The following is a 27,434-nucleotide window of genomic DNA, read 5'->3' as shown; positions in this document are numbered from 1 at the left end:
AAAAATGTCTATATTGTTCACAATTATGAGTTAAACTGAATGAGATTTGTCTTTGGCTGTCACTCATGGCTTGTGCACAGGTACATGCTCGTCGTGTGCACCAGTGGCGTGTGGTCAAGGGAGGCGGATGAGGCAGAGCCTCACCTGTCATGATAAAAAAATTTAAAAACTAATAACATGAAATAAATATCAATATCTGTTTATTGAACTGTATGATATATATATATATATATATATATATATATATATATATATATATATATATATATATATATATATATATATATTCTTCATTATTCGAATCAAACTGGAGGGTTTGTTAATCTGTTAACTGCGGCAAACAGTAAACAAGAGTTGCTACTATAACTGGTGATGATTTCAGAAAAATAACTCTCCCTTGTTCTACGCAAGGTTTGGCTGAAAACACATAGCTTTTCTTTGTAAACCTCATAATGAATCTGGAGCTTTGACTTGCGCCATTTCCGTTCGGCTCTCCAGCACTCTCTTCTCTGTGCCGTGACAGACTCTTCTTTTCTCCATGGCGCCTTTTGCTTATTTTTAGTCATTCTAACCTTGACAGTAGCAATGGTATCCAAAACATTTACAACACTTGATGTATGAGAACTCAATAGATCAACAACTTTAGAACGCGGAGTGTTTTTGAACTTAATCCTTGCCATAAACTGTGTCCCGGTGCTGTCATTAATGAGTATTTCCTGAACAGACAGGTCAAAGAAAACACAAAAGTGATCAGACAAGCCAACATCTACAATATTCACATTTGGAAATAGCAACACCCTTCGTAATGATGAATCAAGAGTGTGACCGCTGCTATGGGTAGGTTCATGCTGAGTTTGACCAAACATTTCAAAGACGGTAGTGAGTTCTTTAGCATGCCTGTCAGTAGCTACATCCACATGCACATTTAAGTCCCCTGTAATGACCAAACAATGCAAATCAAAAGTGCACACAACTGAAAGTAATTCAGAAAAATCGTCAATAAAATAAATTTGTGGTGGTTTGTAAATGGTAATATAAAGTATGGAAGCCTGTTTTAACAGGAACAGCTGTGGTTGCTGTGGCTGAATCCTTTGCTGGGTGGCGAGGCAGGAGTTCTTCTCTCGCTCTTCTTCTCATCTGGGTGGCAGCATAGGATCTGGTCCAGGCCCATTGTAATGCCTCAAAGTGTGGAGGAGGTTATCCATAAGTCGTCTCACTCCACCTTTGTTCAGGTGTGAGCCATTTCCTTTAAACAGATCCTCTCTTTGCCAGAAGAGATTGAAATTCTCAATGAAGTGCAGTAATCACAGCCATGTGTTCAGCTGAAGCAGCCGGTTGAATTTGTTCATCCTCCTGTTGATGTTTGGGAGAGGTCCACTGATGAACGTGGGTATTGCCCAATCAAGACTCTCAAATAGTTTGGTTTGGTTTGGTTTGGTTTAGTTTTATTTGAACATGCATGAAGCTTACAATGGAATACATCTCACGAATCATCCTTTCACAGTTCTACATGTTCAAAAGGAGTAGGAAGAAGCACAGTTTATTTAATCCTACCCCCTCATCCATTCCACTTATGTACAGTATATACAGTATTATTCACTTCCTGCATTCCATGTAATACTTTTATATAATAATCAGTGTGATAATAAATAATAAAAATAAAAAACAAGTATGACAGAACAATCATTGTAATGATCAAGACTCTTCTGTGTCAGGATTCGTTGGAGCTGTCGGGAGCTTGACCCCCAGGGTGCAGAGAGAAGGCGGCGGAGTGCAATTAAACATATCTTTATTGCACACAAAAACCAAAAATAACAAAGAAAAAGCTCTGTGAGAACACTCGTACAAAAGTAATATAAACAGGTAAGTCTCTTACTCTAGGTGACAGCACCAGTAAAGCCACGAGGTCCATCAACAATAGTAATGACAAAGACAATGAACCAGCGCCGCACATTCGACGGCGCTGGTCTTTTAACTGCCGCTGATGAACATTGGCCGCAGCTGTGCGGCCACCAGGCATGGAGCAGCTGTCCCCTCCACCACGCCGGAAGCACCGCTCACCAGAATAATGCCGCAGGACAGGAAGTACTCATTCCTGTCCTGCGTAACATGACACTTCTGCCTTGTATTTAGCAAACATCAACTACTTGTATTGTTTTTTGAATGTGCTCATCTCGGTACATTGTTTGAGTTCCTTACTCAACCCATTCCATACTTTCATTCCACATACAGAAATGCTGTGAGTTATCAGCGTTGTTCTCGCATATAAGTGTTGTAAGTTTAATTTTCCCCTAAGTGTCAAGGTTGGTGCAAGCCAAAGTTAAGGGTCTGGATCCCAACGCAGAGAAAAGGGCAAAAACGATGAACAAAAGATTTAATATAACAAAAGGTGTCCACAAGGGGAAAGTACAACACAAAAAAAGAAAAATCCACAACGTGTTAAACTAACGAAAAGCGCTTACAGCGAAGGCTGACAGGATAATAACTAGAAAATGGTAATAAAAAACACTGCAGGCAAACCTAGGCGGGAGACTAACATTAGCATTACACAAAAAGACTGGTAATGCACAGAGCCAGAAAGCAGGGAACAGAGTACAGAAGCCGACCTAAGCGGTAGCAAGTAGCAGGTAATCAGGGAGCACAATCTGGCGACGAGGTGCTGCCTTGCTTAAGAGTCCCAGTTGAAATTGTCTGCAGCTGTGCTCCGGAGTTTCTGCCTTCACCGGCTGGGGTTCACTGCAGACAAGGAACAGACAGGCGGCAGCAGAGCGACAAGAAAAGCGTGACAGTATGCCCCCCTCTTACAGGACGCCCCCTGGCGGCATACCTGGTTTATAAGGATGGAGACGGTGTAAGTTGTGCACGAGTGATGGATCGAGGATACGGGAGCGGGAGACCCAAGAACGTTCCTCAGGACCATAACCCTCCCAGTCGACCAGGTACTGGAACCCTCTGCCCCTCCTTCGAGAGTCCAAGATGGCCTTAACGGTGTACGCTGGCTGACCATCGATAATACGCGGCGGAGGCGGCGACTCGGCCGGTGGGCACAGATGACTGGAGGATGCGGGCTTGAGGCAGGAGACATGGAAAACTGGATGTACCTTGAGTGATGGTGGCAGTTTTAGTCTGACGGAGGAGGGGCTGATGACAGAGTCAATGGAATAGGGTCCCACAAATCTAGGCGCGAGATTCCTTTAATTGGCTGATATTGTTTCTTTATTATTTTAATCATTTTTAATATTTTTATTCATTCATTAACATTTTATTAAGTAAAAATGGCTGTATTTGCACATTTCCTGATCAAATGTAGGGGAGAACCCTAAGATGAGGCTGCTGCCATGAGCTTCTCGGCTTAGTGCGCAAGGAGTGCACACGTGTAGATTGCATTATGAGCTCTGCTAAAACGAGTATTGCAACTCTACAGATGGGTCTTTCTTTGCTCAGAAGGAACACATTAATATGAAAAAAAAACAATGTGGGGGGCCTAAGAAAATGGAACAGTTCTAACAATTCTTTTAACAATACTTGCCCCCACTATTGTCCAGGGCGCAACTAATATCAGCACTCGTTTACATCTATGGGATGCTGAATGTAAAAATTCAACCACACTTTTTTTTAGCTATATATTTTTAATATTTAGGTCACTTTTCTCACATTTAACAAATTTTCCTCTGATCTGTGGTACATTAGTGTTGTTTTTTTTTTTTAAAGAGTACTTAATTTTCTAAAAATCAAACTAAATGGTAAATCTAAAACTAAATGCGGAATCTAAATGTTTAATTAAAATCAAAATAATAAATCTAAATTTAAAACAAATCTAAATACAAATGTTAAAAATAAATATTAAATATTTCACGTTTTGGTGTGGCAATGAAAGATGCAGAGATGGAAACCCAGTGCAGGTAAAAAGTCTTTAATTACAATAAACTGCAGAGCAGAAAAAAGGAAACTTGCAGAAGCATGTAGCCAGAAACACACAAAGATGACACGAGACATTAACAAGCAAGCACAGCAAGCAAGCACTACTCCAACAAACAATGACACCACCGGCTGAAATAAATAAAGGGAAATTTCAATTAGCGGGAGGTGCGTGTAATCAGGAAAGTAAAAGCAGCAGAAAACAACATGGATCCAACCAGGAAGTAAAACAAAATAAGGACATGAAAACCAGAACTGAGGAAAAAACAGAGAAATAAACAAGCTGTGATGGCAGAAGTAATGCGGGGCGTGACAGTACCCCCCAAGGAACATACCCCCGACTTTCCCAAGTCCAAAGTGACACACAGTGGGTGGAAGGAGGATAGGCGGCATCTACATTGTGAGCATGCTGGTGTGTGAGTGGTGGGTCCTGGGTACATTGACTCCATTGGGAGTCATCATGTGGTCATCATGTGGTCATCATGTGGTTGGAGCATTCTGTCACATTTCGGTGTGACGATAACCCCGAGATGAAGAGACAGGAACCCAGTGCAGGTATAAAATCTTTAACTGGAGGGCAGAAAAAAGGAAACTTGCAGAAGCATGTAGCCAGAAACACACGAGATGGCGCGAGACATTAACAAGCAAGCACAGCAAGCACTGCTCCAACAAAGAATGACGCCACTGGCTGGACTAAATGAAGGGAAACTTTAGCCGAAATTTAGCAGCAGGTACGCGTAATCAGTGAAGTAAAAGCAGCAGAAAAGAACACAAAACCAAACAGGAAGTAAAACAAAATCAGGGCACGAAAACCTGAACTGAGGAATAAACAGAGACATAAACAAGCTGTCATGCCAGACGTAATGCATCAAGAAGCAACTTGGAGTTAAAATAATGACAGTATTGTTACGTCTTAGCATCATGTAATGACCCTCCAGGGGAAGGCCGGGACGGTAGGCCCGGCAAAGCCAGCAAAACCACTCCAAGGCACGGCCGGGACAGTGAGCCCGGTGAAACCAGCAGGGATCCTCTGGAGGACGACCGGGAGAGTGAGCCTGGTGAAGCCGGCGGGACCCCTCCAGGATGTCCAGGATGTGAGAGCCTGTTTCTCCATCTCTTCCATGTACAGATTTGCCACTATGGGTGAGACTGGTGAGCCCATAGCACAACCATGAATTTGTCTGTTTGTCTCACATCCTTCTCAGGAACAAAACCAAGGCACTGGTTTAGATACGTGGATGACACCGTTGTCATAATCAAAAAACAAGAAATTCAGTCTTTCACAGATCACATCAATGCGGTGGACACCAATATCAAATTTACTCGCGAGGACGCTAAAGAGAACCAACTAGCCTTCTTAGACTGCAAGGTAATTATAGGAGAGGACAGACAGCTACTTACAGAGGTCTTTAGAAAGGCCACACACACTGACCAATACCTGCTTTTTGAATCAAACCATCCACTACAACATAAACTAGGGGTTATTAGGACCCTCCAACATAGAGCGGAACAAATACCAACTAGTGCTGAGGGAAGGAAAAAGGAGACACAACATGTCCAGAGAGCGCTCTCAACCTGTGGGTACCCGCGGTGGGCCTTTAACAAATGTCAAAAGAAGAGAATAGGGAAAGAAACCCAAAAGCCCACAGAAGCAAAAAGGAGAGGAGTCTCTGAAAAACTCCAGAGGATCTTATGGCAACACAAAATTCCTACCTATTTCAAACCAGTAAATACCCTGAGACAAAAATTAGTGCATCCTAAAGACAAGGCTCCAAACCAAAAACAGAGCAATGTGGTCTATTCCATCCACTGTAAAGATGAGGAATGCAAAGAGCACTACATTGGGGAAACTAAGCAAATGCTCCAAAAAAGGCTTTATCAACATCGCAGGGACAATTCTAGTGGGCCTCAATCAGCAGTACATCTACACCTTAAAGCAACCAATCACTCTTTTGAGGACAGCGATGTAAAGATTTTGGCCAAAGAAAACAGATGGTTTGAAAGAGGAGTAAAGCAAGCTATTTTTGTCAAACAACAGAACCCATCTTTGAATCGGAATGGTGGTTTGAGGTTTAATTTGGGTCCTGTGTTCAGCAGGTTACTGAGACCAAAACCCACAGCTCTTAGTCTTGCAAATGAGGCGGAGCCAGGGCCGAGCCAGAACAATAGATGCTAACAAGCCAGTATCAGAGTCGTTCATACACAACTCAGGGAGCGACACTTCCCTTTTATCGCAGGTGCTAATGGCAGGAGAGGATTAAACCACAACTCCGCCCAGGCTTAGTGTAAGCAACCAATAGGAGGAGGGTGTTGGCACACCTATTCCGCCCACTCTTACTGTATTTAAGGCCTAGGCTACCAGCACTTATTAGTTCGCTGACGAAGCTCTTTGGATGAGGAGCGAAACGTCCGACACCTTCTTCACAGAAGTACAGATGACGTCTCAAGAAGCCTTTCCCTCGACAAAAAAACATATTCATCTGGCGGAATAACATGATGCCTTGCTAGTCTCAGCGTCACTCACAATGCCTCAAGTCACTGAAATTGGCAGACGAAAGAGTGGATACTACTGGCTCTCAATTTTGCTAAGAATACTTTTTTTTTCCTGAGGAATGGAGCACAAGTCTTGAGCTGGAAGACACAGCCATCCCAATGAGAGCGGACATTTTAATTGTCGTCGCTGTTTCTATGCTACTGCTGTTGAAGGAAGTCGTGTTAGCTCTTGTGGGCTTTGTCACATCAATGCGCCAAGTTTCGGTAATGTTTTAAATCATCAAAATACGGCAAGATATTGTAGGTATTACATGTTATAATCAATGTACCTGTTATAATACATGATAAATATATAAAACGATAAAACGTTGTTAGAGGTTTTTTTTAGAGGGCTTCATAGTCGAAATAGGTAACTCCTATGATGAGCAATGTTAGCTGGCTCATGCTAACTCGTTTTCTCTTTTTAGAACGCACACAAAAGTGTGACGTTCTGCAGCACGGGAACGAGTGTTCCCTGTCCTGCGCTCTTATTTTGGTGGGCTGTGCCTTCTCCGGGGAGGAAGAGGCAGCCGCTTCTCGCCTGGTGGCCGCGTACCTGCGGCCAATTAACATTTATGGCGGATAAAAGGCCAGCGCGTTCGAATGTGCGGCGCTGGTTCATTATTGATTTTGTCGTTACTGCTGATGTTGCTAGTGTTGTACGTCTCCTTACCGGTGCCGTCACTTAAAGAAGTTTACTTACTTGTTGACATTCCCATCATGTTATTTTCCCACAGAGCTTTTGCGCTTTGGCGCTTTTGGCTATTCTTTTGTGAGTTCCTGCACCTGTGCAATTAAAATACTTTTATTTGCACTTCACCGCCTCTTCTCTGCATACTGGGGGTCAAGCTTTCGACAGCAGCCAACCAGGACGTGACAGAATGAACCAGCCAGAACTGACGCCCGCAGAGACTGCTCCGCAGTCTTCGTGAGATCACCGCTCGGACTACGAGGCACCCGGAGGGATCATGGAGTGCCTCCGGGAGTTGAGGACCCGCATTGCTCAGCGCAACCAGGCGGTTGGATGCAAAGCCCACCTCCAGCCCCCTCTCCATCCGTCTGGCTCTCTCAGGAACGTCTGAAATCCGTCCCTTGAGGGGGGGCTATGGTCGGCGGTGCACTCTCAGCCACACACCTGCTTCCGGAGTGGGTCGCAGGGACGACAGTTCGCCAGACCGAGGTCAGGTCACCTCCGCTGCCCACTATCCTTCCACGCGGGGCCGAGGTGGGATCACTTCTGGCTCTGGCTCCACCTGCGGCAGAAAGTAGGCCTTCATCCTCCGCAGCTGTTCCTCCAGCTGAGACCAAGCCGTCACACGGACCCGGCCGCCCCCCACTTCATCGCCGCGGACCCGGCCACCCTGGCCGCCTCTCACCTCATCGCCGCGGACCCGGCCGCCCTGGCCGCCTCCCACCTCATCGCCACGGAACCGGCCGCCCTGGCCGCCTCCCACCTCAACGCCGCGGACCCGGCTGGCCTGGCCGCCTCCCACTTCACCGCCGCGGACCCGGCCGCTCCATCCGCCTCTCACGGGGCTCCCTCGCCTGCCACGCTCGCCGGCTGCACCATCGTACGACCCATCGTCGCCACCGGACACCTTCTCGCCGGCGGTGGGGGGGCTGGCCCGACTTTGCCATTCGTCCCATGGTGGGGGGCGTTCAAGCCCAGCGACCCTCCGCCGAGCCTCCCTCGACCCACCCTGGATTTCTTGGGGGGGGGGGGGGGGGGTACTGTGACATTCTGCAGGATGGGAACGAGTGTTCCCTGTCCTGCGCTCTTATTTTGGTGGGCTGTGCCTTCTCCGGGGAGGAAGAGGCAGCCGCTTCTCACCTGGTGTCCGCGCACCTGCGGCCAATTAACATTTATGGCGGATAAAAGGCCAGCGCGTTCAAATGTGCGGCGCTGGTTCATTATTGATTTTGTCGTTACTGCTGATGTTGCTAGTGTTCCACGTCTCCTTTCCGGTGCCGTCACTTAAAGAAGTTTACTTACTTGTTGACATTCCCATCGTGTTATTTTCCCACAGAGCTTTTTCTCCCTCTGTCGCTTTGGCGCTTTTGGCTATTCTTTTGTGAGTTCCTGCACCTGTGCAATTAAAATACTTTTATTTGCACTTCACCGCCTCTTCTCTGCATACCGGGGGTCAAGCTTTCAACAGCAGCCAACCAGGACGTGACACAAAAGGGAAAGAAATATGTGTACATGTTTCACATAAGGATTGTGGATGATGGGCAATTTTTTTTTTTTAAAGTTCAGTTTTCCTTGAAGGAAATAAATAAAATATAAAAAATTGCTAATAATAAATAGGAGTAAGTTTGAATGTCAAAAACATTAAATAAAAGAAATAAAAAATTGAGGATTTTGACTTCAAGATGCATCAAGTCTTTGTGAGTTGTGTCTTTAATTTCCTTGAAGTCGATGTAATCTTCACCCACTTCTTTGATGTCTTTGTACTTTGTACAAGTACTTTAGCTTCCTCTGGTCCTCCATTTAACTTGATGTAGATTTTGCAGTTGGTGCAGCAAGTGCCTTGAATTTTCCCCTGGTTCCTTAAGTTGCATGCCCTCTGGGGCAATGTCAGCATTGCGTTTTGTCAGATGCTTAATGTAAACATTTCTTTCAGCTTACTGCTTTGCCTCAGCAATGCTACCTAGTTTTTCCTGCTGTTGAACTTTATGATGCTGTCACAAGGGGGTGGAGCCACGGATGACGTGGCGGATCCCAACGCAGAGACAGGAGTCCAAAATAAGATACAAAAGGTTTAATAACAGAAGGTGACCCGAGAAAGGGAAAAACACAACCAAGGCAAAAGTACAAAACCAAAAGTATCAACAGAAAACGCTGTTAGCAAAAGGCTGACAGGAAATAACTATGACACAACAAAGAATTACTACAGGCAAACCTGAGCCGGAACAACGGTAGGTATACAAGTCCATAAGCACGACACAGAGCGGTAACGAAGGGGAGCCAGAAAGCAGGGAAGCAGGTAAGGAGCCGGACCAAGCGGAACAGGTAACAAGGGGTAGCAAGGAGTACAATCTGGCACTGGCTTCTCGTTGCCGCTGGGTATATGAAGGGTGCTTGATGAGATTGTCAGCAGGTGTGTGCTGGGAACTCCACCCACACCGGCTGAAGCTGCACAGAGAGCAAACAGACAGAAGGCGGCAGCAGAACGACAAACACAATCGTAACAGTATTCCCCCCTCTTATAACGCGTCTCCTGACGGCCTACCTGGTTTATTAGGGTGGAGACGGTGGAAGTCGCCAATGAGTGAGGGGTCGAGGATACAGGAGCGGGAGACCCAGGAACGTTTCTCCGGACCGTATCCCTCCCAGTCGACCAAATAGTGGAACCCTCTACCCCTCTTACGGTAGTCCAAAAGAGCCTTCACAGTGTATGCTGGCTGACCATCGATCATGCGCAGCAGGGACGGCGCCTCAGCCGGCGGGCACAGCTGGCTGGAGGAAACTGCTTTGATGCAAGAGACGTGAAACACTGGATGTACCTTGAGTGATGGTGGGAGCTTGAGCCGGACGGAGGAGGAGATGATGATGGCCTCGATGGGGAAGGGTCCCACAAATTTAGGAGCCAGCTTCCTGCTGGTTCCTGCTAGCGGCAAATCCCTAGCCGACAACCACACCTCCTGGTCCACCTGATAGTCCGGTGCCGGAACCCTATAGCGATCTGACAGGCGTTGATTACGTGCCGCTGTCCTCTTAAGTGCCGCAATAGACTCCCGCCAAACTCTTCGGGCGCGGCGCAGGTGGGCCTGAACGGATGGGACTGCAACATCCGATTCCTGAGAAGGGAATAGTGGAGGCTGGTAACCGTAGGCAACCTTGAACGGTGACATACCTGTGGCCGAGCTTATAAGGGTGTTGTGGGCATATTCTACCCAGGGGAGGTGGGAGGACCATGTTGCTGAATGCTGGTGGCAAACACATTGTAACGCCGCCCCCGGGTCCTGGTTGGCCCGCTCTGTCTGGCCGTTGGTCTGAGGGTGATGTCCCAAGGATAGACTGACAGATGCTCCCAAGGTCTTGCAAAAGGCCCTCCATACTCGGGACGTGAATTGAGGGCCCCTGTCGGAGACAATGTCCAGTGGTATGCCATGAATACAGAACACGTGTCTTACCAATAGCTGTGCTGTTTCCAGGGAAGAAGGCAGGCTTGGCAGGGCGACGAAGTGGACCATCTTGGAGAAGCGGTCCACTATGCTCAAAACAACAGTCTTGCCTCGAGAGGCGGGTAGTCCGGTAATAAAGTCCAGGCCGATGTGGGACCAAGGGCGGGATGGGATGGGTAGTGGCTGAAGCAGTCCAGCAGGAGCACGGTGAGGAGTCTTGCTTCTGGCACAGACAGAGCAGGCCGCGACGAATCCTCTTATGTCCGTCGTCATGGATGGCCACCAGAACCTCTGCGCCACCGCGGCTTGTGTGCGACTGACCCCAGGATAACAAGCCACCTTGGACGAGTGCCCCCACTGTATGACCTCAACCATAAGATCCTTGAGGTGGTTCCATTCCGTTGGTGGCCTCGGAAACCCTTTTCTCCACCTCCCACTGGACTGCCCTCAACACCCGAGCCACAGGTATTATGGTTTCCGGTGCAGCCTCCCCCTCCATGGTACCAAAAGTCCTGGACAGTGCGCCGGGTTTGATATTGCGTGAACCGGGTCTGTAGGTAATGGAGAAGTTGAATCTGTTGAGAAAAAGAGACCACCGGGCTTGACGGCCATTGAGTCTTTGGGCAGTCCTGATGTAAGCAAGGTTCTTGTGATCGGTGATGACCATAAATGGAAGAGCTGCACCCTCCAACCAATGACGCCACTCCCGCAGCGCGAGAACGATGGCCAGCAGCTCTCTATTGCCCACATCATAGTTACCCTCTGCTCTTGTGAGGCGACGCGAGAAGAATGCACACGGGGGGACCTTTTGGTCGACTGGGGACCGCTGCGACAGGACGGCTCCCACTCCCGTATCCGATGCGTCGACTTCCACAAGAAACTGTAAAGCAGGATTGGGATGAATTAATACGGGTGCGGTAGTGAATAAACTCTTAAGATGCTTAAACGCCTCCTCCGCCTTGGGGTTCCATACAAAAGGAATCTTGGAAGATGTAAGCATGGTCAGAGGTTCAACCTTGCTGCTAAAGTTACGAATAAATCGTCTATAGAAGTTAGCAAAGCCCAAGAACCTCTGCAAATGCTTCCTTGTTGTAGGAGTCGGCCATTCGACCACCGCCTGGATCTTAGCGGGATCGGCACGTATCTGGCCCTTCTCCACTATATACCCCAGGAAGGACAAGGAGGTGGTGTGAAACTCGCATTTCTCTGCTTTGACATATAGCCGATTCTCGAGGAGTCGCTGGAGGACAAGCCGGACGTGACGGATATGTTCTTGTACGCTCCTAGAAAAAAATTAGAATGTCGTCAAGGTATACAAAGCAAACGCGATTGATCATATCTCTTAACACATCGTTATCAGATTTTGAAAAACCGCCGGGGCGTTAGTAAGTCCGAATGGCATGACCAAATATTCAAAGTGCCCCATACGTGTGTTGAAGGCTGTCTTCCACTCGTCCCCCTTCCTTATGCGCACCAGGTGATAGGCGTTCCAAAGATCTAACTTCGAAAATACCTGTGCTGAGTGTAATGCAGAGAAGGCAGAGTCCATCAAGGGAAGAGAGTACCGGTTACGGAGAGTTACTGTTAAGTCCTCCATAGTCGATACATGGCCTAAGTGACTTATCCTTCGTGGTGACAAAGAAAAATCCCGCCCCTAAAGGAGAAGAGGACGGGCGGATAAATCCCAAAGCGAGAGATGAGGAAATATAATCCTTTAAGGCTTGTTGCTCAGGAACCAACACGTTGTATAATTTTGCGTTAGGTAAGGTAGCGTCCGGTAGCAGGTCAATAGCACAGTCGTACGGACGATGCGGGGGCAGAGTTTGGGCGCGATCCTTACTAAAAACCTGTTTAAGGTCATGATAAATCTCGGGTACGCCGAATAGTTCGATCCTCTCTTTGACAACAGGGATAACCGGAGTGTCTGTGACGGCAGAGCGCAAACAATTTGCGTGACAAAAGGGACTACAGTTAATGATACGCATCTGGTTCCAATCAATAGTGGGGTTATGTAATTTCAGCCAATTGATTCCAAGGACTACTGGAGCGGAGCGAGACGGCATTAAATAAAACCGGACCTTCTCAAAATGATTACCTGATAACCGGAGTGACAAAGGTTCGGTTTGGTGAGAAACAGCCGCCAAGAGACGCCCATCCAAGGATTGAACCTCTTTAGGGGAGGCGAGCTCTAATGTCTTGAGATTACAAGCTTTAGCAAAGTTAGGGTCCAAAAAACAGTCATCTGAACCAGAGTCGATTAGAACTGACACCTGGATATTATCCCCCCCTCCCATGATAGTTCCATGGATCTGCAGTCTATGTGGGGGTGCATCAGTCTGGCAATGAGCAGCATTGGTCGTATACTCACAGTTACCGAGCGCGGGGAGATCCCCGGCCTTGGGTTGATCGATCACAGATGCCGATGTGAGGCTCTTGGTCGATCCCGAGGTTGATCCGTCGAGGTCTGGCAGGACACTGTTGTAGCCGGTGATCCGGATCACCGCAGTACAGACATAGATCCATCTTGCGGCGTCGGGTCCTCTCTGCTTGTGTGAGGCGACGAGCTCCCAGCTGCATCGGGGTGTCCATTGGTGCCGAGTCGGTCTCCATAGGTGAGCACTGTATGGAACTCCTCTCCATCGGCGGGGTTGATACAGGGCGTGGTGGGGGCGGACGGGTCTCGATCCTTCTCTCCTTCGTGTGTTCCCTTGCTCGATCCCGGATGCGATTATCCAGTCTAACGGCAAAATTTACAAGTTCATCAAGTGACATGGTATCGTCTTTAGACACTAGCTCATCCTTAATGCGAGGATTAAGTGCCTTACAAAAAATATCCCGGAGGATGGCAGTATCAGTGTAACTGCTCTCGACAGCTAAGACACGGAAGTCAATGGCGAAATCCGCCACCGTGCGTCCCCTCTGTTTAAGCTCTAATAGCCTACCCCCGGCTTCTCTACCATGAACCGGGTGGTGAAAAACTCTTCTCATTTCTGCCAAAAAGGTTTGCAAAGAGGTAAGCGTGGCTGGTATCAACCTGCCAATAGCCATAGCCCAAGTGGCTGCTCTGCCGGTAAGTAAGCTCATAATGAATGCTATTCTTGCTTGGTCCGAGCCATAAGTGGTAGGCTGTTGGTTGAACACCAGCGAACATTGATGCAAAAATTGTTCACAGGACTGTGACTCACTCGCAAAACGAGGAGGGTGAGGGATATTAGGTTCCCGTCCTGAGCTAGCAACCAGCGCCGCTAACGAGCCAGTGTTGGGAGTACAGTGAAGTTGTGGCAGCCTCGTCCTCCTGCGGCCGGTGTGCACATACCCTAACTAGACGTTGGTCCATGGATCCGACAGCCACGGAGAGTGCAGCAACGGTGTCCGTGAGGTCCTGCAGCTTCTTATCATGGCCGCCAACCAGGTGGCCCTGATGAGCCAAAGCACTGCGGAAATGATCCATCTCCGCGGGATCCATTGTGGCCAGATTGTTCTGTCACGAGGGGGTGGAGCCACGGATGACGTGGCGGATCCCAACGCAGAGACAGGAGTCCAAAATAAGATACAAAAGGTTTAATAACTGAAGGTGACCCGAGAAAGGGAAAAACACAACCAAGGCAAAAGTACGAAACTAAAAGTATCAACAGAAAACGCTGTTAGCAAAAGGCTGACAGGAAATAACTATGACACAACAAAGAATTACTACAGGCAAACCTGAGCCGGAACAACGGTAGGTATACAAGTCCATAAGCACGACACAGAGCGGTAACCAAGGGGAGCCAGAAAGCAGGGAAGCAGGTAAGGAGCCGGACCAAGCGGAACAGGTAACAAGGGGTAGCAAGGAGTACAATCTGGCACTGGCTTCTCGTTGCCGCTGGGTATACTGTATGAAGGGTGCTTGATGAGATTGTCGGCAGGTGTGTGCTGGGAACTCCACCCACACCAGCTGAAGCTGTACAGAGAGCAAACAGACAGAAGGCGGCAGCAGAGCGACAAACACCATCGGAACAATGCTGACAGGTGTGGTGTTGTTATTCCTGTCAGACATTAGGATGCATGCATCCATGTTGTTGACATCCACCCCCTTTGACTGCAGAAAGTTGGCCACCTGTTGCTCTGTTTGAGTGTACCTGGTGTCAGCAGCTGTAAAATGGACTTGTGTAGTAGGAGGTGTGCAGACCAAGAGATGAACACTCATTGGATGGTTTTCAGGTTTATTCTAAAGGACAGAGAAATAAAATAAATGTCCTCTTGTCTCTTCTCTTGTGTACCCTCATTAATGCCGAGCACATTGTGTGTTTCACATGGATGCAAAATACAGGCATTACATTTGCAATATATTGATAGCACATCACACACTGCTTTTCAAACAATTTGCACGTAAAGTGGAAACACTGCAGACTAGTGGCCAAAGTAAGGAACTGGTTGGTGAAAAGTAATATACTGTAAGTATTATAAGTAATATTGTCACATTCTGTGTTGTCGCTTTGCTGCCGCCTGTCTGTTTTCTGTTGCAGTGCATTGCATACCAAATTACTCATGAGAATCACCTGTGACCAATTACCTGGGCCTTTATCAGCTGCTGCCAGACCACAACCAGTTGCCAGTTATTCCTTTGCCAACCCTGCTTCCTGCACCTTTCTTCCCTGGCTCCCTACTGGTCGTTATTTCTATTGCCTTGCTACCATTGAGATTCCTAGATCGTGTATTTTCCTGCTCTGTATGCCGTTTTTGCTACAGCTTCCTGCTACAGCTACAGCACGGACAGGTACAGGAGCAGGATCAATAGACTGATCAGGAGAGAAAGCTCTGTCCTGAATGGTCCTCTGGACTCCGTGGAGGACGTGGGGGAGAGAAGGATGTTGGCTAAGCTGACATCCATCATGGACAACACCTCTCACCCGCTACATGACACTGTGGGTTCCCTTAGCAGCTCCTTCAGCAGCAGACTGTTACACTCACGGTGTAAGAAGGAGAGGTTCCGCAGGTCCTTCATACCGACCGCTGTCAGGCTCTACAACACCTGAACCATGTTGTAGTCAATATGAATTCTTTACACTGTATTCTTTACTTGCATATCTTGCTTGCTGCTGTAACAAGTGAATTTCCCTGCTGTGGGATTAATAAAGTACAATACAATACAATACAATACAATACAATACAACACAACACAACAACATATCTTCGTGTGTATCCTCCTGATAAAGATATCGCACATAAACAACAAGTAGTGCCTTGTTGTCAATATCTGTTGACTCGTCAGCCTGGAGCGCATACCATGGTGAATTATTAATTCTCTCCAACAGCTGTGTCTCAATGTCCTCAGCTATTTCCTCAATGCAACGAGTGACAGTGCTCGCTGAAAGAGGAACCTGTGCAATCTTTTTGACAGCAGCCTCTCCTAGAAGTTCACAGCAAATGTCTTTGGCAGCGGGTAGGATAAGGTCCTCACCAATAGTGAATGGCTTCTTGGCCTTAGCAATACGGTTAGCCACCAAATATGATGTTCTCACTGCACTCGCATTTGTTGACGTGGTGGCCCTCAGTAACTGCTTCTGCCCTTCATGTTCACTTTTTTTCCTTTAAAAATACTCCAAAGGCTTGTCTTTTACTGTGGGGTGGTTGGTCTCCAAGTGGTGAACCAGTTTTGAAGGCTTCATCGCCTCATTAGAGAGCCGTTCACCGCATACTACACACAGCGGGCCTGGTGCGAGGGAATCTCCCGTGGCGATAAATCCATATTTTAAATAGGATTCTTGATACTGACTGTAAGGTGGTGATTCACGGAGGGTTTGTGTGCCTGAGTGATCCTAGGAGCTATGTTGTCTGGGGCTATATGCCCCTGGTAGGGTCTCCCAAGGCAAACAGGTCCTGGGTGACGGGCCAGACCAAGAGTGATTCAGAAGACCCGTATGAATAAACACACGAGGAGAGACCGCACCTCGCCCGGAAGTGGGATACCGATGCCTCACCCTGGAGCCAGGCCTGGGGCAAGGGCTCGCAGGCGAGCATCTGGTGGTCAGGCTTTCACCTGTGGGACCCGGCCAGGCTCAGCCCGAAGAAGCCACACGGGATCTCCCCCCCGTAGACCCACCACCTGCGGGGGCAAGCATAAGGGTCTGGTGCATTGCGTTTTGGGTGGCGGTCGAGGGCGGGCGCCTAGGCGACCTGGTCTTTGGCGGGAGAGAGGTTGAGACATTCCGACTAGATATAGTCGGACTCACCTCAACCCACAGTTTGGGTTCTGGATCCAAACTCCTCGAGAGGGGCTGGACCTTGTTCTACTCTGGAGTTGCTGCAGGGGAGAGGCGGCGAGCTGGTGTGGGCTTATTAATAGCCCCCCGGCTCGGTGCCTCTGTGTTGGAGTCATCCCCGGTGAACGAGAGGGTCATTTCCCTACGCCTTCGGTTTGGGGAAAGGGTCCTGACTGTCGTTTGTGCGTACGCGCCAAACGGCAGTTCAGAGTACCCAGCCTTCCTGGAGTCCATCAGAGGGGTGCTGGAGAGCACCCCAACTGGTGACTCTGTCGTTTTACTGGGAGACTTCAACGCCCATGTGGGCAATGACAGTGTGACCTGGAGGGGCGTGATTGGGAGGAACGGCCTCCCCGATCTGAACCCGTGCGGTGTGATGTTGTTGGACTTCTGTGCGAACCACAGTTTGTCCATCACAAACACCAGCATAAGGATGTCCATAAGTGCACATGGCACCAGGACACCCTAGGCCGCAGGTCTATGATCGACTTTGTAGTCGTATCATCAGACCTGCGTCCGCATGTTTTGGACACACGGGTAAAGAGAGGGGCTGAGCTGTCAACTGATCACCACCTGGTGATGAGTTGGATTAGATGGCGGGGGAGGATGCCGGACAGACCCGGGAGACCCAAACGTGTAGTGAGGGTGTGCTGGGAACGTTTGGCAGACTCTCCTGTTCGTCGAGTCTTCAGCTCTCACCTCCAGCAGAGCTTCTCCTGCATCCCGGGGGAGGACGAGGATATCGAGTCCGAATGGGCTCTATTCTGTGCCTCCATTGCTGAGGCAGCCGATCGGAGCTGCGGCCGCAAGGTGGTCGGTGCCAGTCGTGGCGGCAAGCCCCGAACCCGATGGTGGACACCAGAGGTCAGGGCTTCCGTCAAGCTGAAGAAGGAGTCCTATCGAGCATGGATGGCTTGTGGGACTCCTGAAGCAGCTGACGGGTACCAGCAGGCCAAGCGGCACGCGGCTTCGGCGGTGGTCGAGGCAAAAACTCGGGTGTGGGAGGAGTTCGGTGAGGCCATGGAACACGACTTTCGGTCGGCCTCGAAGAGGTTCTGGCAAACCGTCCGGCGCCTCAGAAAGGGGAAGCATGGCCCGGTCCACACTGTTTACAGTGGGGACGGGAGCCTGCTGACCTCGACTGAGGATATAGTTGGGCGGTGGAAGGAATACTTTGAGGCCCTTCTCAATCCCACTGTTGGGAATGAGGTCCTGCCCCAGGTGGAGGAGTTCAAGTATCTCGGGGTCTTGTTCACGAGTGAGGGAAGGTTGGAGCGTGAGGTCGATAGGCGAATCGGCGCAGCGTCTGCAGTAATGCGGTCGCTGTACCAGACCGTCGTGGTGAAGAGAGAGCTGAGCCGGAAGGCAAAGCTCTCAATTTACCGTTCGATCTATGTTCCCACCCTCACCTATGGTCATGAGCTTTGGGTCATGACCGAAAGAACGAGATCGCGGATACAAGCGGCTGAAATGAGTTTTCTTCATAGGGTAGCGGGACTCACCCTAAGAGACAGGGTGAGGAGCTCGGTTATCCGGGAGAAGCTCAGAGTAGAACTGCTGCTCCTTTAGAGAGGAGCCAGCTGAGGTGGCTCGGGCATCTAGTCCGGATGCCTCCCGGACGCCTCCCTGGTGAGGTGTTTCGGGCATGCCCAGCCGGGGGAAGGCCCCGGGGAAGACCTAGGACACGCTGGAGGGATTATGTCTCACAGCTGGCCTGGGAACGCCTTGGTGTCCTCCCGGTGGAGCTGGAGGAGGTGGTCGGGGACCGGGAAGTCTGGACTTCCCTACTGAGACTGCTGCCCCCGCGACCCGGACCCGGATGAGCAGAGGAAAATGGAATGGAATGGATACTGACTGTTAAAGTCTCTTTTTTAGCAGGTGCAGGTTCCTCTTCTGTCCCTTCATTGGACCGTTTCCCCTTCGCAAAGAAAATTTCTAAAGAAGTTTGTTTTTTGCTCATTTTGCTAGCTTAGCGTTTAATTTAGCAGGATGTGTCACGTCAATTGACGTGCGTCAAGTGAAACGGATGTAACAGAGAGAATCCGGCCACTTTTCAAAATAAAACATAATTACAACTCAGAAAATAAATCAAACAAATTATGTGGAACAAAAATTATATATATAAATAATTTTTTCGTTCTGTGCGGCCCGGTACCAAATGACTCGCGGCCGCGGCCTGGGGATTGGGGACCACTGCTTTAAAGCATGCACTTTTCCTTCCTGATCCCCCATTTGTTTACAAAGTGATGCATTGTCATTCTTTCATTAGGGATTTCACGTCTTCATGCTGTTTATCTATTTTGCTGTTTAGCTTCTTGCTGTTTATAGAACACTCCTTTCTTATTTCATTCAACGTCACAATTATCTTTCGTAGTGTACCTGGTTTCTGGCGGGCGTGAGAGGCAGGGAGGTCTTTCAACATTAGTGCAGACCTGCCAAAACGTATGCAGTTTGACTCTTGAACGCGCTTGTATGCTTCACTGCGCTCTATTTTGTTGCATTTGCTTGTTTCAGTTTCGAGATTAGTCTGTACAGTACAGATCAATAAATAGATGTTATCAGTTTCTCAACAGTATTTCAAATTGGTTGGGGGGGGCTGAAAACATTTCTGTCCCTCAGTGGGGGCATGACAGAAAATAATTGAGAACCACTGAATTAAGCTAACATTCTGATTGTAATTGGCTGAATTGGTCTTTACTGCTCATATTTTAGGTGTTTTTTGTGTTTAGCACCATAATCATAAGGAAAAACTTTGTGGTTTCCGTAATTATTACCATAAAGATTGTGATCTTTCTTTTACAAGGCAGTATAGACAATGCGGAAGTTTTGCAAGATATGCTAACATTTTGGTGGACATCGTGCATCGACTGACCTCCAGCTTATAATTGGAGTTTCTGCAGTACTTTTTTATCTTTTGTATGTACAGTATACACATGTATTTGTATAGAAACATGCAAGGTCGCCAGATGATACACAGTACACTAATGGTGTGTTCACCGCTTGGATGAGGTTGGCGCGCAACCCAAACTTTATGCAATACATGCAGAACATTTGGTTGTGTCATTGAAGTCACATAAGAAACGGGGAGGGAATGATTCACTTTTCTCTTCTGCTTTACCCTTAAGTGGTCAGGTGTGACTCCTTAGACGTTGCTTCATTTGCAGACAGGACTACTAATATACATTATATTTAATGTATATATAAACAATTTGGACTGCCATCTTCTTCTGACAAGACCCAGACATGGCTGAAACAGATGAGCTGCGAAAGAACCAACAGGGTATTTGTTTAAGGTAATGTTCTTACTTATTAGTTTTCTATAAAACAGTTTTGCGGATTTTCATAGTATTTCAAAGAAAGAAAATTAAATAGATTTCACAGATGATTTTATATTTGACCCAGTGATATCCAAAATGAGGGTGATGAAGGTAAAAAGAAGAAAGACAAAACAGCAAAGGTGCCTGTAGTTGGCCCAATTGAACTGGTACGTTCTCAGTCTACAATCCACTGCTCACAAAGTGTTCAACGTTTAGTTTTTCCTCCTCTTCAAACACAGTTCAGGTTTGCAGACGGCATAGATGTTGTACTGATGGTCTTTGGGACCTTGACATCTATGGCCCATGGGTTTGTGATGCCTCTGATATGCATTGTGTTTGGCAACACGGCGGACCGACTTATACTATACTCTGTGACAACCAGCACCATCAGCAGCAGTGAGCTCACAGAAGTGGTAACAAATAATTACCTGACTTCAAGGAAAACTGCAGACTTTTTAGAATTTTGCCCATCATCCACAATCCTTATGTGAAACATGAGCACACGTCATTCCCTTTTCTGTGCGTTCTAAAGAGAGAAAAACAGTTAGCATGAGGGCGCTAACAATGACAATGACACACCTATTTCGACTATAAAGCCCTCTGAAAAACCAACAACGATTTGTCGTTTTATATACAGTCCTGGTCACCATTATTGGCATCAGGCTTCTCAACGAAGCACTCACACACGCCGCACGCAACACACGCACACACTCATAACTCTTATTAACGTTGCTGCTGTTGTCCTTGTCTCTTGTCTCTCTTCTTTTTTTGTCCCCCTCTCATCCCCGCACCCCCCCGTTTCCTTTTCTCTTCTTCTCTGTCCCCTCCTGCTCCGGTCCGGTCGCTCCAAATTTGCTTAATAACAAGCATCAAAGTCAAATCAATTTTGTATAACAGGGGAAGTGTATATCACACTTCTCCCTGGCAGAGTAAATCTGTTGAGCACTTGATGGCATTTAGATCAACAATTCTATCTGCTTTAAAGGCTGGACAGGACAGGGGTAAAGAAAAAAAAAAATACAATCCATATCCAATGTAAAATTATTATCTAGCAGTGAACCAAGTGACACGTTTCCCCATAAGCAACCATTCACCCAGCCAACATTACACAAAGCACCTTGCCCCACATCCCAATGCCACAGCAACGCAACAAGTGCCTCACATCCACAAAGAAAATAAATAGTGATCTTCCGGCTGTCCGTTCAACTCTATGTTGGTAGTATTCTCACAGCTCTGTGGAGGAACTAAAACCTTTGCTCTGCTCTGCAGTGGCGTCTCTTTACTCTGCCTGATTTGACACAGCTGAGTAATTAGCGCGCTCGTGCACCAGCTGATGAGAAAAGAGCACTCACCGCTGTAAATTTTCATTAAAGTAAATTGGCTTTGATCATGTGAATTGACTGGCCGAACTAACGCCGAACCAAACAAAAACCTCTCTAGCAACCCGGCTGAATACAGGAGTGGATGTGCTCTACCAAGTGCTCTCTTAAAGAAAACTGCAATAATCTAACCAGGGTTCTGCCTGTTGCCGAGCGCATCACAGGGCCGCCGCAGTCACGGGCTCACGCATCAGCTGGCAAAACAGGGGTCATTTGGTACCGGGCCGCACAGAAAGAAAAAATAATTTCCATTATTTCATTTTTTTTATGTTTTATTTTGAGAAGTGGCCGGATTCTCTCTGTTACATCCGTCTTACTTGACACATGTCCATTGTGCGTGTGCTAACTTTATCTTATGCCGCACAGATAGACTACTACAGTATTTTTACCATTTTTCTTTCACCTCATATTTGGTCTCAAATGCTGATACTATGTGGGAATGCATAAAGGTAAGTTTTGATGACTTATTGAGTGTTAATGTGTTAATAATCAAACTGCGATGTAATAATGTCTCTGGAAAAACTTGGCTGGAATGTGAACTGGTGGATGGTGGGTCGGCATTCATTTTGTGCTTTTAATTTGATGTTTTTCATGTCTCATTTTTACACAATACATCATAAATAAGATCAATTAGATCGCTATAATGTACGAACCCCCCACCCCCGTCCGCGGGAGATTTGTGGGAACACAAGCCGGTCCGTGGGTCAAAAAAAGTTGGGGACCACTGTGCTAAAGCATAACTATATGCTTAAGCATATAGTTAGACCTTTCTAACTACCTTTCTTCTGGTACGCCTCCCTGTTCCTTGGACTAAGACAAAGAGTGTCCTATTTTCTCACTTGAGCTACCATCTATCCCTGGCCTGGCCAACCCGCGGCTCGCGAGCCTCATACGGCTCTTTAACTAGTTTCATGCGGCTCTTCAGGAGCTGTCACATGACATGCGTCAAAAATGCTTGGCTGGCGCTGTCATTCACTCCCCCTACAGCTAGATGGCACACTGACCATGTAAGTCTGTTTGAGTGACGTCAAACGAGCGACGAGAGAATCTTTGGTGTGACATCATTTGTGTTGTAAACAATTTCCGTCAAGTTACCTCTTGAAATGGCAGGGAAAAAAACCACAGCCAAACCAAAATATGAAGAAGAACACAGGACGTTTTTGCCAGAGTGGGAGAGTTTATATTTTGTTGTTGAACGTAATGGCAAGCCGATCTGCCTTATATGTCACGCAGCATTAGCGCATTTCAAAGCTTCAAATCTTCAGCGTCACTTCAGTTCACTCCACCCTAACATCGAACAGGAATTTCCAAAAGGGACTGAACTTCGCAAGAAAAAGTTGGTCGCTTTGAAAAGCCAAGCAGAAAAGCAGGTGCAGTTTTTCCAAAAATTTACGAAACACTCGGAGACTGTAACGCTTGCATCATATCAGCTGGCTTGGAACATAGCACGGGCTAAAAAGCCATACAACGAAGGGGACTTCATTAAAAAATGCCTCATTGACGCCTTTGAAATCTTGGCTCCTGGAGACGACAAACTAAAACGGAGCGTATCAGACGTTCAACTGTCCCGCCACAGTGTTAAACGCAGAATATCAGATATTAATACAGCTGTTGAATCACAGTTGCACTCTGACCTTCAAGCATCTGAGTATTTTAGTGTGGCATTGAAAATTATTCTATTATTGTTTGTGGACTTGCTTGAACTGAGAGTTTGTGTGTGTGTGTGTGTGTGTGTGTGAGACAGTGCACACAATGTTAACTGTTGAAAATTACTGATATTATCATGTTGGTGTGGTTATTTTCATTAGATCTGGCTGAGCAGAGGTCTGTGTATGCGTGCATACATGATTAAAAGATGATGTTCATGTGTACCCATGTGTATGATGTGGCTCTTTGCAGTAACACAGAAAAAAAAGTGGCTCTTAGTCTCTGACTAGTTGGCCACCCCTGATCTATCCCATTACTCTATTTTTCTATCCTAGCCCAAGTGGTCAAGACAGACGGCCTCCCCTCAGAGCCTGGGTTCTGTTAAAGGTTTTATTCCCCAGAGGGAGTTTTTCCTTGCCTCTGTCACCAAGTGATTTGTCATGTGGGGTTCTTTGGGTTTCTCTCTTCATTTCATGAGGAACGTGATCATAGACTGACCTCATGTGCCTTGAGATAACTTTCTGCTGTGAGTTGGCGCTATATAAATACAAAACCCAATTCCAATAAAGTTGGGACGATGTGTAAATTGTAAATTAAAACAAAATACATTGATTTGCAAATTATTTTTCAACCTAATTGAATACACTACAAAGACAAAATATTCAATGTTCAAACTGGTAAACTTTGTTATTTTTTGCACATATTAGCTCAATTGGAATTTGATGCTTGCAACATGTTCCAAAAAAGCTGGGACAGGTGGCAAAAAAGACTGAGAAAGTTGAGGAATGCTCATCAAACACCTATTTGGAACATCCCACAGGTGAACAGGCTAATTGGGAACAAGTGGGTGCCATGATTGGGTATAAAAGAAGCTTTCCTGAAATGCTCAGTCATTCACAAGCAAGGATGGGGCGAGGCTCGCCACTTTGTGAACAATTGCGTGAGCGAATAATCGAACAGTTTAAGAACCATGTTTCTCAACATACAATTGCAAGGAATTTGGGAATTTCATCATCTACGGTCCATAATATCATCAAAAAAGGTAGTCATGGTGAGATGAAGCCCCATGAAGCATCAAAACTTTCAGCCAACTGTGCTGGCACATGTACCGCCACTTCATTAGGATTCATTTACTCTACAGCCTCCATCAAGAGGTCACTAAAATTTACTACAATCTAGTTTCCCATTACAAAACATGTGACAGAACCACAGTGAAAACAGTATTAGAAATAGAAATGTGCTTGTGTAACTTTGTATTAGTGCTTGTAAATAAATAAGGAGAATTAAAACAGTGGTTTCATTGGTTTTTATTTAAAAAAAAAAACAAAAAAAAACGTTTTTCCAGTGGCTGGACTGAGGCGTTCCATTTTTTTGTGAGAATTTCGCCGGCTTTAGAAAAAATCCTCTCACAGGGCACAGATGACGCTGGTGTAGAAAGCTAAGTGAGAGCCAGTTTGAATAAATTACGGAATTTTTTCTTTTTTTGCCATTTCCAGTACTGCAGTGGATCTTCCTGTTTTTCTATGTTCGGTTCTGCCAAGTATTCTATTATTTATTATTAACCTTTATTTAACCAGATAAAAAACCCATTGAGATCAGGATCTCTTTTACAAGGGTGACCTGGCCAAGAGGTTAGCAGCACACGTCACAAGGGATAAAATATACAAATCTAAAAGATTACATACAATGTATATTAACAATGTATATTATGTAATGTATATTATTCTGAACTTCAATTGTAGCATTCACTGTCACAGATGTAGACGGGGTTTTACTATTTTGTATGAAAAACAAAAAACAAAAGTCGAGCAAGAGATAGAGAGACTTTTACAGGACAAAATAATTGAACCAGTGAAGTTTTCAGAATGGACTGCACCCATTGTGCCTGTCCTAACACCAGACACGAGAGTTTGGATTTGTAGAGACAATAAGCTCACAGTAAACAAAGTTTCTCCTATCGAGCAGTACCCCATTCCAAAAATGGAGGACTTTCTGGCCTGTCTAACCGGAGGAGAGAAATACACTAAGTTAGACATGAGCCATGCGTATCAACAAATTGTACTGGATGGAGGATGTGCTGCAAAGACTGGCAAACGTAGCAGTATATCTGGACGACATCATCCTGACAGGAAAAGATGACAGAGATCACCTGCAAACCTTGGATAAAGTGCTGCAGCGCCTGGAGGACGCAGGACAAAACAGGGTTGCATCCGTTGCCAGCAAAAGTAAAGGAAGAGCAGTGCAGAAAGCACCACAACCGACATCAGTGACGGAGCTAAAAGCTTGTTTGGGATTGTTAAACTTCTACAATAGGTTCCTGCCCAATCTGTCAACATTGTTGTCGCCTCTGCATAAATTGTTGAGGAAGGAAGAACAGTGGTCTTGGGGACCAGAGCAAGACAAGGCTTTCCAACAGTCAAAGAAGCTCCTGCAGTCCAGCAGTGTGTTAGTGCACTATAAGGAAACAAAAGAACTGATATTGTGCTGTGATGCTTCACCGTACGGAGTTGAAGCTGTGCTGGCTCATCACATGTCAGATGGAGCAGAGAAACCTATAGGTTTTGCATCACGCACCTTGTCAGCTGCAGAAAAGAACTATTCCCAGCTAGATAAAGAGGGATTAGCTGTCATTTTGGGAGTAAAGTATTTTCATAAATATCTGTATGGCAGGAAGTTTGTAATTTATACAGATCACAAGCCATTGATAAGTTTATTTCACGAGATGAAAACAGTGCCACAAATGGCATCTCAGAGAATAATGAGATGGGCTGTACTGTTAATAGGATATGAGTATTTTATCTTACACCGGCAGGGAAAAGATCATGCTAACGCTGATGCTCTCAGTCGTCTTCCGCTTCCAGGAACAGCCCGTGTTTTGGCACCAGAGGAACATGTGCTGATGTTGGATGAGGAGCATCCACCACTGATGACATCAGAACAGATTTAAAAAAATGGGCAACTAAATATGCTATACTTGCACGTGTGTGTAAGTGCGTGTTAAGAGGTTGGCCACACAGCTTGGACAAAGACTTTAGGCCTTATTAGCAACGACAACACGAGTTGAGTGTGCAGGATGGATGTGTGCTGTGGCGAGCACGCATTGTTATACCAGAGAGAGGACGAGCACCCGTGATGGAACAGCTGCATCCGTCACATCCGGAAATGAGTTGCATGAAAGGCCTAGCATGAAGCTACATGTGGTGGCCACACATGGACCATGACATTGAGAAGAAGATAAAGTCGTGCACCACCTGCCAAGAACATAGAAATGCACCTGCTTGTGCACCGCTCCATGGGAGTGGCCAGAGAAGCCATGGAGGAGGCTCCACATAGATTATGCAGGTCCTTTGATGGATGCAATGTTTTTAGTCATTGTGGATGCCCATTCCAAATGGTTAGATGTATATCCAGTAACATCACCTACTACATCTACCAACACAGTAAACTGCCTGAGGAAAAGTTTCAGTACACATGGTATTCCAGAGGTGCTTGTGTCTGACAACTCACAGTGTTTTGTCAGTGAACAGACCAGAGAGTTTATGACAAGAAATAGAATCATACATGTTACATCAGTGCCGTACCATCCAGCATCTAATGGTTTGGAAAAAAGGGCCCTGCAGATGTTGAAAGAGCTCATGAAAAAGAGTAGTGGTGACTCAGTTAAAACCAAGTTAAGCCGGACTTTGTTTAGATATTGCATCACTCCACAGTCAACCACTGGACTGTCACCAGCAGAGATGATGGTGGGTCGGAGATTGAGATGCACGCTTGATCGAATACACCCAGACTTGAAAATAAAGATTCAAGGAAAACAAGCAAGCCAGAAAGATCATCATGACATGCATTCCAAGGAGCGCAACTTTGGAATTGAAGATGCAGTTTATACAAGAAACTATGGTCGTGGACCTAAATGGATTCCAGGACTGATACAGGAGATGACAGGACCGGTTTCTTATGCAGTGATGCTAGGAAATGGTAGAATTATCAGAAGTCATGTGGATCAACTGTTAAATAGACAGGAGCAAGAACTGCCTGTGAGGATGCCAAATTCAACATCTGAGGAGAAGGTAACACCTCCCACAGGGACATTGGACACCAGGAGTGCACAAGTGGATGACAGCATGCTACCTGCAGAGAAGCCAATTAGTTCAACCACTATGGAGTTGGTCAGGCCTAATAAAAAACAGGAGACCACCTGTCCATTTGAAAGATTTTGTTGTAAATTAGAGGATTTGAAAGACACAGTGTATGTTAGTGTGCTTTAAGTTTAA

The 27,434-nt window shown here is 46.6% G+C and overlaps 1 protein-coding gene across 1 annotated transcript in view; it reads left to right on the top strand.

Annotated features, from left to right (window-relative positions):
* Window positions 1-27,434, top strand: part of LOC129184684 (ATP-dependent translocase ABCB1-like) — a 134,947-nt gene that overhangs the window by 60,906 nt on the left and 46,607 nt on the right. The gene's annotated exons all lie outside the window — the stretch shown is intronic.

Source organism: Dunckerocampus dactyliophorus, chromosome 7 (assembly GCF_027744805.1).
Source record: "Dunckerocampus dactyliophorus isolate RoL2022-P2 chromosome 7, RoL_Ddac_1.1, whole genome shotgun sequence".
Lineage (NCBI taxonomy): Eukaryota > Metazoa > Chordata > Actinopteri > Syngnathiformes > Syngnathidae > Dunckerocampus > Dunckerocampus dactyliophorus.
Note: the sequence above shows the minus strand (reverse complement) of the source record. Positions and strands in the feature narration are given on the sequence as shown.